We start from the raw sequence: 14,168 nt of genomic DNA on the forward strand, positions 1-14,168 counted from the left end.
AGATTTTAGTTTGATGGCACTAAGGATATCACTAATATTGTCATGTACTTGAACTTCATTAAGACGACCCAATTTATCTCCTTTAGCTTCACCTGGGGTCATGGTACTAGTATCTGATACAGGTCTCCCCCTTTTTTCGACATTTACGTTTACGACCATGTTTACTAATCTGGGAACAAACAACACATTCTCCTACTCGCTGATCCTTCACCCACTCGACTCTACGGGAATTGTCCCCGGATGGTAAGCAATGCCCTCAGCCTTAGACTTTCTGTATTGCATCGTTTACATGTATTGCAAAATTTGGTCGGGTGAACACCTACACAATCATCTGCAATATTTACTCCAAAACAATGACACATTTCTTCAGCGAAATCACGACACAAATGTACCGTACCTACTAATTTGCGTTGACATATTCTGCAGTGACTGTTTACATAGTTTTCAAGATCGTCCATGTTTTTCACTGCCGCTACGATAGTCGACATGTCAACAAAAATGGAACGCGCAAGTAAATTTGGTCACGATCAAAATTGCCGCCACGAACGCCCACCTGCCCAAATGTGTACATTTTCGGAAAAAAATCCAACGCAACACAGTAATAACCAAGGTTTAGGCACTACTACAGTCCAGTCCTGATACGCTGAGAAATAGATATAGCCGAGTGAAACCCGCCCTCACACAACAGAAATGTACTATGTTTAGATTGTAGCCGCCATTTTCGTTTACAGTTTGTATAAGCTGTACGGACACTGTTCCAGTGAAACCAGCAGGTCTCCTGTCTGTTTGCTCAATTACTGTTCAGTAGCTTTCATTGGAGTCTTGTCAAAGAAGTAAGAACTCATTATTTCGTTTATGAAGCCATTTCATACACTGTAACATGCTATTTCGAACGGATTGCTAACTACCAAGCAAAACCATGTGACTTGATACTTTAGTGAGATACACGTGATGTCGTTCATCGTACAGTATACGAGCATGAACAATCGCCGTTAAGTACTGTTAGAAACTGTGCCAAATCAGTGAATTTAGACAGCATACTATAAGATATTCATGAGAACTCTAAATATGAATCAGTTTACAATTTTGTAATGAAGACATTATCAGTATTTGAATACAACTCAGAACTCTGCTATAAATAGAACTTGAAATCAAACACAAGTGTAACTGTTACTTTGCAAGCCTGTAATTCTGTGACTACGTTGTATTTATATATCCTGAAAGATATTCTATAGCCATACATATTTATCATGTAGTTATATGGACACTTATGGGATGGTCATACTAGTTTATGCTTATGTTATGCAAATGTTCATGTTCCTATGAACAGAAACTTACTGCATGTATATTGTACTTTTTACTATTTGCAGATAGAATAAAAAAACTTATATAGGAATTTTCAAGACACCTCTGCCTGTCGTTTGGTTCACATTCCCTCAGGGTCACACGTACAAACATGGAAAAAGGACACATAACAATTGAAATTATCACCTACAAAAAAAAAATTATTACGACTTTGAGTGGCCTAAATTACAGAAAGATCCAAATGAATAAATACCTGTCACGTTTTTCCTGAAAATTATGAACGAAATTACGTCGACTACGATCGACATGAACATGGCGGGGGGGGGGGGGGGGCAAACGACGAATGTCACGCTATAACTCTCGGAGAGCTCTCGCGCCACGCGAGAGTTGACTTAATTTCCGCAGATACGTGTTCTGTATACAAGACTGCATTTTACAGTGTTATTCAATGTCATTCTGTTCACGTTGTCAGTTTTAACTGTACAATTAAGGAACTGAACAAGTACATTCCAATACAAAACTGTATTTATATAGCATGTGCATGAACATTTGAAACTGCAATTAAGAAGATAATCCACTGCAAGCTGATCATTTAACAACAGTAACATGTAGTCTATAAGCAAGTAATGACAATAATTTTCTTTTAGGTGTATTAGAGAGGACAGTACAATATAGTTACTTTGGAACGGTAAACTCTAAACGAATGCAACGTTTCGACCCGAGTCTACTACGGACCTTGATCACACAATGATTTGATTATTCAGCGTTCGTGTTTCTCTCTCAATTGGCGGAATAATATGTCCATAAATTGATGGTAGTTGGTATCCTTGCTAACTGTTCATGAAACATTAACGTTGAATAATTAAAATCACGCAATGATCAAGATCCGTAGTAGATGGATCGTGCGTCGCCTTTATTTCCAATTTACCGAACTAAAGTAACTATATTGTACTGTCATATTGATTCTTGGAACCATAAACAATATATTCTCCATTGCATTAGAGAAGTTTTTGTCTTCAGACAGAAACTAGGAGCCTCCATGTCTATGTATCCTCACAAATAGAGAATTAGTTTTACAATAATGATTAAAATGATCATATGCCTACTTCAAAAACACTTGAGCTAAGGACAATGACATGTTTGATACATTATTTTTTTAAAGGAAAAACAAATCCAAATATCTCAGTACGTGCCAAAAGGACAGAAACAGTTTTATTTTTTACAAAGAGAATGTCTTGGTAGACATTGTTTTACAGACAGGGTACTTGGATGGTAATGTGATCAGTATGCATGTATGTATGTATGTATGTATGTATGTATGTATGTATGTATGTATGTATGTATGTATGTGTGTGTGTATATGCATGCATGCATGCATGTATGTATGTATGTATGTATGTATGTATGTATGTATGTATGTATGTGTATGTATGTATGTCCGTATGCCTGTATGTATGTATGAGGGCTTTAATTGTAAAACAATTTTTATGTTATTTAAAATAGAAGGGGCGGGGTTCTTCAAAAACATTTACCCAGGGAGAGGGGGGGGGGTTACGTCAACATTTTGGCTATGGCAAGGGGGGGGGGGACAGAAGCATGGATCGCTAACTGCTACTTGTGCTACTTACACAGAACAAGTTAGTTGTGAACCAGTGACATGTATAGTTATGAACCGCACGTTACAAAATTGGTAACCGGGAAAAAATTGCATTGCTTCTGCATATGGACAAATAATTTGATGCAGGACTTACAGTAGAAACAAAATGCTGTCACAGTGATGGGGTAAAATTGCTGCCACACCCACTTCCTACATCCTGCACCCACCCCTGAAATAAAATGGGTCTGCCCTAATCACTTTCAAAGTCATCAATCATGCTGCACCCCGTATCTCATCGAACTAATTCGATTCCACGTTCCGACTAGAGATCCTAGATCAACCGAGAAGCTAAGGAAAGACAAAGAGCCTTCTCAGTTTGCATAGCTTAATTGTTGAACGCACTGCCATTTGATATTCCTAGAGTTTAGACTGTTAAATGTTTAAATGTGGGTTGAAGACGCATCTTTTTAGACAGTACCTGATTAAAAATGATTTGGGAGTTGCCAGGATTGCTGCAGGACATTTGACTCTCTATTTCAATATGTGATGCTTTTTTAATAAGTAATTTCTTTTGATCTACTCGCTGATTTCTGAATTTTTATCCTTCGTATTTGAACAAACATTTAAACGTAATTTTATGTCATTTGTACCCTTTCTTCTGAGGTGTTTTTTCTTTGTTTTCGTAGCTGTTGTATTTTACATTTTTACCTCCCGTAAGGGTACGGGAGGTATTAAAAGGGGAATGTTTGTCTGTGTGTCTGTCTGTCTGTCTGTGTCATCATTTTCTAAAAATCGGCTGGCTCAATTGTAATGAAATTTGGGATATATTATTTTTAGGATAATAGCTAGACCTGATTAGGTTAAATTAGAGAAATTTGCATATTAATGAAATCAACTAATTACTCAATATCTTAAGACTGGATACTCCAATTTCAATATAATTTAGTATATTCGTTAAACATAAGAACATACATTTGTCCTATGAAATTTGTTGATGTACCTTACAGCGTTAACGAATAATTTGCATAATATGCTATATCTTAAGAATACATACTACAAATTCAATATAATTTAGTATATACATTAACCATAAGAAAACACATATGTCCTATCAAGTTTGTTGATGCACCATACAGTGTTAATGAATAATTTGCATAAATAATTATTTTTGGTAATTAGGCTATATCTTAAGAATACATACTTCAAATTCAACATAATTTAGTACATACGTTAACCATAGGAAAACACATATGTCCTATCTAGTTTGTTGATGCACTGTACAGTGTTAATGAATAATTTGTATAATTAATGATTTTCGGTACTTAGGCTATATCTTAAGAATACATACTTCAATTCCAATATAATTCAGTACACACATTAACCATAACAATCGCATATGTCTTGTAAAGCTTGTTGGTGTACCTTTCAGTGTTAATGAATAATTTGCATAATTAATTATTCTTGGTAATTAGGCTATATCTTACGACCGCATGCTTCAATTTCAATACAATTCAGTACATACATTAACCATAACAAATTGTGTATGTCCTATAAAGTTAGTTGATGTACCTTACAGTGTTAATGAATAATTTGCATAATTAATGATTTTCGGTAATTAGGCTATATCTTAAGACTGCATTAAGCAGTATCATACACTCTTACCTAAGAAACAACGCTTGTCCAAAAAAACAAAGCCTGTTACCATAGTTTTTTTTGTTTAATGAGTTATTTGCATAATTAGTGATTCCCTTACGGGAGGCATTCAGTTTAAATCTGGTTTGTTAGCTTGATGTTGAATGCGCTGAGACGTAGTGTAGCGAGCTTCTTTAAGAATTAAAATAATATAAATGATATATATATGATATGACTATATATATATATATATATATATATATATATTCCTTATCAAGTTTGATCAAAAGCTGCATACGTCACTAGTATTGCCTAGACATCTTCGCCAAGTTCTTCATTTCTAAGATCGAAAAGATTCGCGAGGCGATGTCATTTGTTCCACCAGTTGGCTCTTCTTTAAACGTTAGTTTCAGTTTGTTCTCTTTTGAGACAGTATCTATCGAATTTGTTGCTCATACGGTCGTTACCTGCTAAATCCGCAAGTCAAGATCCGATACCAACAGTACTTGTAAAGCAATTGTTACATCAAATATCCCCAGCAATTACACATATCATCAATACTTCATTAATGTCAGGTGAATTTCCACAATCATGTAAATCTGCAATTGTACGCCCTTTGCTAAAAAAGCCTGGACTTGACAAAAATGTCTATAAAAACTATAGACCAGTTTCCAATTTACCTTTCATCTCAAAGTTGATTGAAAAATCAGTTTTAATTCAAATTAATTCGTATCTGTGCAGCAATAATTTGTATGCAAAAAGTCAGTCCGCCTACCGAGAGGGCCACAGCACCGAAATTGCACTCATTCGTGTCCAAAATGATGTGCTGCGAGCCCTCGATCGGCGGGAGGACGTTATTTTGATTCTACTTGACCTATCAGCTGCTTTCGACACCATCGACCATAACATTCTGATACACAGACTCCGCCATAGGTTTGGCATTCAAAGTACAGTATTAGACTGGATAACCTCATATTTACAGAACAGAACAATGAAAGTACGTATTGGTTCGGTGGTGTCGGAAGCACAGTCACTTGATTGTGGGGTCCCCCAGGGTTCTGTCCTTGGACCAGTATTATTTAGTCTTTATACAGCGCCCCTGGAGGACATCATCAGTAAACACCGTTTAGAAAGTATGTTCTACGCTGATGACTCCCAACTGTATGTCGTGTGCCCCGGTGGTTGCGTCCCAAGTGAACAAATTGAGGGATGCATTTACGAAATTCGTCAGTGGATGGCTAACAACATGCTTGCACTTAATGATGGCAAGACAGAGGTAATAAAATTCTCCTCGAAGTTTGGAAATGTGGACGGGCCACGGGAGTGCGACATACAAGTTGGGAGTGCCATAGTTCATTCTTCTTCGATTGTTCGAGACCTTGGTGTCACACTTGATGCATCAATGACAATGACATCTCACATTACTAGTATATGTAAGTCAGCGTCCTTTGCTCTTTGGAAAATAGGAAAAATCCGTAATCTTTTAGATCAACAGTCCACCGTCAGAAAAATTAGTGCATGCGTTCGTTACATCTCGTCTTGACTACTGTAATTCTCTACTTTATGGCCTGCCAGATTATCAAATCCATAAGCTCCAGTCAATTCAGAATGCTGCTGCACGCCTAGTCATGAAAACACCCAGAACAGACCATATTACACCAGTACTTCATAATTTACATTGGCTGCCCATACAAAAACGGATAAAGTTCAAAATTCTATGTTTAACATACAAGGTTTTAAGTAACATGTCCCCTGTTTATCTCAGAGAACTGTTAGAAATCCGGTCTTCTGGTCGTACCCTTCGTTCCTCTACCGAAGGTGCTCATACACTTCTCCAGCCAATTGCCAACACGGTTTTTTATGGAGACAGGGCATTTTCGATGTGTGCTCCGCGTCTCTGGAATCGGCTACCAGTTTCAATCCGTCTTAGCGCAAATATTGATGTTTTTAAATCAAATCTTAAGACACACCTTTTTATTGAATGAAAGTATTTTATTGATGGTTTTTTAATTCTTTTTACAAAGTTGTGTGAAGCGCTTTGAAATGTTTTGTTTTACATGTAAAGCGTTTTTAAAGAAATAAATATTATTATTATTATTATTATTATTAGGCTTGCTTGAACACGACAGTACGTTTGCTTTCACCACGACGTCATTTGAGCGCTGTTTTGATAACATTTCTGCCTTTTTATGTAGTATTTCCTACATCCGTACAATTTGTTGACTAATGTTTAATACTACAATTACAGACACGGAGGACCCATCCATTGTCTGTCCAGCTGACGTTACCATATCAACAGATCTGGGAAAGTCAACCGCGCACATAACTTGGCCGGAACCGAGTGCGACTGATAACACTGGATACGTTCAGCTGACGAGTTCCAATGAACGCCACACCGACTTCCAAATAGGAACAACTGTTATTTTATACACAGCGGCTGATAAAAGTGGCAACATTGACAAGTGCAACTTTACAGTTGAAGTTAAGGGTCAGTCTATGATATCAATCATACCTCTTTGTTAACCTATTCAAATATATGAACAACTGTCTATGTACATAACTTGTGCTTCACTTTATTAATGTTCAGAACATGATATATTGCCACGTCGTCAAGTGGAATATGTCAATATATAATCACAGAACACGTAGTGTGAAAACAGAAAATGAACGTTTTTTTCACATTTTTCTAAACCCTCTACAGTTAGCTAATTAGTTCTAACATCCAATTATGAGCGGTGTCATTTATTTTTAGATACTGAAAACCCAACCATTGTCTGTTCGCCAAACATCACCAAAAGTATGGATCCGGGAGAAGGAACAACTGACGTAACATGGCAGTTACCGTATGTGAATGATAACACGGAAGTTGGGAACGTTACTGGTTCACATCTTCCTGGTATGGAGTTTGGTATGGGAACAACACTAGTGACGTACACAGCTTATGATATATATGGCAACAAAGCGTCGTGTAATTTCATTGTAACAGTCGAAGGTAAGTAGATAGGCACAATACATATTAATTGAATAAAGTTACTCAGTAGCATTGTATAAAGTTGTCAATCATAACATAATTGTTGTGTATAGCATTATATATATGACGTGAACACTTTTTCAACTGTAGCATCGTCATCATTCCTTATTGTCTTTGCGTCTAGTGTCTTAAGGCCTAAAACAATTGTGTGGTTCCGATTACGCTCAATTTTAGAATAGGTGGGGTAGGTAGATTTTTTTTACTTTATTTTATTATTATTTACTGTGTGAGTGACAGGTTTTCCATTAATATCTGTGTTATGTATTTCATAACCATTACAGATTGGAAGAACAGTTTTATATTGTCTCCTTAAGTTATTGTCAGTTTCTGCACCCACTATTTCTCGTGAAACTTCAGTTTTCTTGCGATTTTATTATTTTTTTCTCGAATACGTAAATAAAAGTTTAGGGTCGGAAGTGAAAAAAAACTAGGTGGGGTCGGGTAACCGAAACAAAACATTTTTTAGGCCTAATGTGATATATATGATTTTTGAGACACTGTCTTTTTATGACATTTCTGAACACGTTGATTTCTGTTAAAATTATAGTTATTAATGACAGGAATGTACAGCGGTGGAATAACTGTAAATAGACGTACACTCACTTGTGTTCAAGCTAGGGAATTAGGAGAGGGTTATATCAAATGTAGTGAGACTCCCTAGTATGACCTATCTTATATATATTTTTGTGCGTGGAAAGTGTTAAATGAATTTTCTTAATATTTCTATATATAATCATTTATGTCCATATATATGTATATATATATATATATATATATATATATATATATATATATATATATATATATATATATATAGAATCATATATTATTATCATATCATCATATATTAGTATCAACATGCATATCTCCTCTCATCCTCTTGAGACTCTTCTGTCTTTGAGATATTTTTCTTACATGCTGGAGTACTTTATTATTATTTACAGACAGTGAAAAACCAAGTATAATCTGTCCCGATGACATCGAAAGGAAAACAGACCCTGGTGAGTCTACAGCCAATGTCACTTGGCCAACCCCTAATGCCACTGACAATTCGAGAGAAGTCACTGTTAGCCTTAATGTGACGCTTACTTCAGGTAATACTTTTGGAATAGGACGCACGGAAGTGAAATATAATGCCCAGGACCCGTCAGGAAATACGAGGGGTTGTTCCTTCTGGATTACTATAATTGGTAAGTGTTAATAAAATATATTGCCAACTTTAGTTCCCTTTACTCAAATAATGAAATATATTATAGCAAGGCTGCATGGTGCATAATTTGTATACAATAATTTCCAAGTAATAATAACGCCGAGGAAGAATAAATATATAACAAATAAACAGGCACAAACATATTGTCTGAAATGTCACGATTTGTGTGTTCTCTTTACGTTCACTTTATAGACATATACTGGATATGTTGATCATTGGGTTTGAGTACTCTCCTACACAGCCACTAAATATGTAACGCCCCAATCAAATATCAACGTAATAAACGCATGTTTGGCATAGGTTCTAATAAACAGTTTGTTTTAATTCATAGCAAAGAACACCACCTTCGCAGGTCGAAAATTTAATGTTGAACATGACGGCCACAGTTTAGTTTAGTTCAGTTTTTGGCCCATTTGAGAATATTATGACTCACTTTATACATTTTGATCTTTGCCCAAGCTCGATTATTTTAATTAAATTCCTGAGCAAGGGCATATTAACGGTGTTGTCATTTCCTTCCACAATGTGATATCCATCTGACGACCCCTGTCGTAATTCACTCAAGGTGATACGAGGAACGAAGAGGTGATATTTTATATGATATGATATGATATGATATGATATGATATGATATGATATGATATGATATTATGTGGTATATGATACGTGATGTGATGTGATATGATATGATATGATGTATGATATGATATTGTTACGGATGACAGAATACAACTTTTTGATATTCGCTAAGTTTTGATGTTTTGCGAGGTCACCGTGAACTCTCAGCTGTCATGAATTAACACTTAGAACAAATGTTTGCATTGCGCGAATAGTATTCTTCTAAGATGACAACATTAAGTTATTAAAAGATCAACAGTGTCAAATAATGACTGATTACAGATAGTTGGAAGAACAATGACGTGATCACATTGTTTAGCTAGTTTTCATATTTGCCAATATCATTTGCATTGAATTAAGGCGACGGCAATACTTCCGTTTTAGTCATTTATGGTGCTGATTACTTTATCACCCAATCATTTGAGTATTGTATATTTTATGTTTATAAGAATTTGATGGAATAATAAAATGATGGATTCAGTCTTTGGAAGAGACGGTCCAAGGCCAGGAGCTTCGATCTGCTCCGTGGCCACTTCCAAATGATCCAGGTTAACCATGGACATTGTGTGTAGTCTGAGCTAATTTCCTAAAGTCCAAGTCGATCCCGTGTACAGAGTGGAGCGAGAGAGAGAGAGAGAGGGAGGGAGAGAGTAACATTGAAGGAGGGTTACTTAACAGTAGAGGTTACCACCCCTAAAATGTGTTACAATATGACAGGACACGACAGGACAGGACAGGACATGACATGACATGACGGGATGGGACGGGACGGGAAAGGATAGGATAGGATAGGATATATGTTCTAATATGATATATGATCTTAGTCTGCATTTATATGGTTTGGCATAATTTAGCCCAATCATACGTAAATCATATATGAACACACTATTTTATCCATCATTATCCATACAATATTGTAGCTTTATTTGACAATTGAAAACACTGGCCATAGATGGCGCTGTCCATGATTGAGTCCGGACAGGGCATCTAACACGTGGATATTTAGTGCTATTTAATGTAGTTCCTACAGGTATACATGTACAGCTGTATATTGTTCTGAAGGCAATTTGTATTACTGTGTTATATTTTCACCAGTCTTGCAATACACTACACAATGTCTATGACATTCACAGAACCTGGATTTCAGTTAGCTGCACTAATTGTAGCGTTTGCTGTGATTTTGAGGGCTTTTTCGTCTGTTTTTGTGCCTTTTTACGTTCTGATGTTTAACCCAAATCAAACGCTACAATTCCTATAGCGCAAACGGAAATAGACGGAAGCGATTCATTTTATGTCATTATATATATATATATATATATATATATATATATATATATATATATATATATATATATATATATATATATATTAGTATCACATTGCACTGCATGTTGATATGTTAGTATCAACATTCAGAACTCGCCTCATCCTCATGAGACTCTTCTGTCTTTGAGATATATTTCTTACATGCTGGAGTACTTTATTAATGTTCACAGACATTGAAAAACCAAGTATAACCTGTCCCGATGACATTGAAAGGAAAACAGATCCTGGTGAGTCTATAGCCAATGTCACTTGGCCAACCCCTAATGCCACTGACAATTCGGGAGACGTCACTGTTAGCCTTAATGTGAAGCTTACTTCAGGTAATACTTTTGGAATAGGACGCACGGAAGTGAAATATAAGGCCCAGGACCCGTCAGGCAATACGAGGGGTTGTTCCTTCGGGATTACTATAATTGGTAAGTGTTAATAAAATATATTGCCAACTTTAGTTCCCTTTACTCAAATAATGAAATATATTATAGCAAGGCTGCATGGTGCATAATTTGTATACAATAATTTCCAAGTAATAATAACGCCGAGGAAGAAAAATATATAACAAATAAACAGGCACAAACATATTGTCTGAACTGTCAAGATTTGTGTGTTCTCTTTACGTTCACTTTATAGACATATACTGGATATGTTGATCATTGGGTTTGAGTACTGTCCTACATAGCCACTAAATATGTAACGCCCCAATCAAATATCAACGTAATAAACGCATGTTTGGCATAGGTTCTAATAAACAGTTTGTTTTAATTCATAGCAAAAAACACCACCCTCGCAGGTCGAAAATGTAATGTTGAATATGACGGCCACAGTTTAGTTTAGTTCAGTTCAGTTTTCGGCCCATTTGAGAATATTATGACTCACTTTATACATTTTGATCTTTGCCCAAGCTCGATTATTTTAATTAAATTCCTGGGCAAGGGCATACACTATATTAACGGTGTTGTCATTTCCTTCCACAATGTGATAGCCATCTGACGGCCCCTGTCGTAATTCACTAAAGGTGATACGAGGAACGAAGAGGTGATATTTTATATGATATGATATGATATGATATGATATGATATGATATGGTATATGATACGTGATGTGATGTGATATGATATGATATGATATGACAGGACAGGACAGGACAGGGTAGGGCAGGACATGACATGACATGACGGGATGGGACGGGACGGTACAGGATAGGATAGGATAGGATATATGTGCTAATATGATATATGATCTTAGTCTATGTGGTTTGGCATAATTTAGCCCAATCATACGTAAATCATATATAAACACACTATTTTATCAATCATTATCCGTATAATATTGTAGCTTTATTTGACAATTGAAAACATTGGCCATAGATGGCGCTGCCCATGATTGAGTCCGGGCAGGGCTTCTAACACGTGCTATTTAATGTAGTTCTTACAGGTATACGGATTTATATTGCTCTGAAGGCAATTTGTATTACTATGTTATATTTTCACCAGTCTTGCAATACAGTACACAATGTCTATGAACCTGGACTTCAGTTAGCTGCAATAATTGTAGCGTTTGCTGTGATTTTGAGGGCTTGTTCGTGTGTTTTTGTGCCTTTTTACGTTCTGATGTTTAACCGAAATCAAACGCTACAATTCCTGTAACGCAAACGGAAATAGACGGAAGCGATTCAGATCTGAATCGCAAAGTTGGGTGGATTTTTATGTTAAATTACGCCTTACCTAGCAAAGAATCGGACATTTCCTAACGTCAGCGTTAATTACGAAGCCTTCAATTAATGCAAGACCCAAGAAGTGTTCAGAGGTACGCCAATTCCATCAAAATCGGCAAATGTAGCAACGTATGCGGCATTTTGAAGCAGGCATCTCGCTCACGTTTTCAACGATGTCTCGTCTATTTGCGTTTGCGTAACTGCAATTGTAGCGTTTGATTCGGGTTAAATATCTGAACGTAAAAAGGCAGAAAAACAGACGAAAAAACCCTCAAAATCACAGCAAACGCTGCAGTTATTGCAGCTAACTGAAGTTCAGGCTCTGTGTATGTCATAGACATTGTTTAGTGTATTATTGCAAGACTGGTGAAAATATAACATTGTGTTGGATTCTGTGTACCCAGTACAATCCAGTATTGACTCTTTGCGGAGAGTTGAGGTGAAATACATGCTATTTTCAGAAATGTAACTGAACAATTGAACACTTTTATATACTTTGTAGGAAGTAAGCATTAGATAGCAGTATATGAATTGTTTTTGATGCATATTAAACTTTTTTTTATATCATTAAACATTTCATTGTTATCCTCTAAACTCAAATGTGTGTTGCCTCCTACTCTCCCCCTAGTGTAAATTAGTGGGTAGACAGTCAGCAATTGAACCAGAACCGTGCCCCTGTGTATGTTTATAAATTCTTGCATTAATCCTGTTTACTCATAGACCTTTTGAGCTGGCCATGAGGGTTACATTTATATTCCATCCATGTCTATCCCAGTATGTTGATTTGATTTCGTTTGTAATGTGTTGGTTTTATTTCGTTTGTAGACGATGAACTTCCCATAATACAATGCCCGGCAGACATCCTAACGACCACTGATCCACGACAGCCCGTCGCATTGGTTACACTGATTGCCGCAAATGCCTCCGATAATTCAGGATCCTTCAATTCCACGTCATCAGCCGAGTCCGGCAGTGAGTTTGAAATCGGAATGACACCTGTGGTGTATACAGTAACTGACAACTCCTTGAATAAAGCTACGTGTAATTTCACAGTACAAGTGATCGGTAAGTAATACGTTTATCATTACATTTCACGTACATGAAGTCTTCCATATCTTTGACATTTAATATATATCGATTGTGATACAAGTTGTATAAGCATGGAGAATAAGTGGATATTGATATCTAAATTACTCCAGTAAGATAGTAAAATGTAGAAAGATGATTCGTCAAGGATGTATGTATAGTGTGTGTGTGTGTGTGTGTGTGTGTGTGTGTGTGTGTGTGTGTGTTTGCCTGTACCAGTGCCTGTGCCTGTCTGTTTTTGACTGTCATTTTCCCGAAACGGATGGCCAATTCAAATTGAATTTATGAAAAAAAGAACTCAATGGGTTTAGTATAAAATAAACATTATAAGAATACTAAAATAGACATTTGCATAATTAACAATTACAGGAATTAGGCAATATCTTTGCAATGCATGCTTCAAATTGAACACTTCTTATAAACATTAATGGGAACAAAGCTAACGTGTCCTATAAAACTTATTGAGGTACCTTTTGATTTTACTGAACAATGTGGATAATGTTCATATATTAATTCGGCAATACCTTTGATTTGGATGCTTCAAATCTCATGTAATTCGGTGTACATATTGATGATAACAACACACTGGTGTCCTACGTTGTTGGTGTAGCTTTTTACATAATTACTCATTTAATAATCAGAATATCTTGGC

This window comes from Glandiceps talaboti, chromosome 6 (genome assembly GCF_964340395.1).
Source record: "Glandiceps talaboti chromosome 6, keGlaTala1.1, whole genome shotgun sequence".
Taxonomy (NCBI): Eukaryota; Metazoa; Hemichordata; class Enteropneusta; family Spengelidae; genus Glandiceps; species Glandiceps talaboti.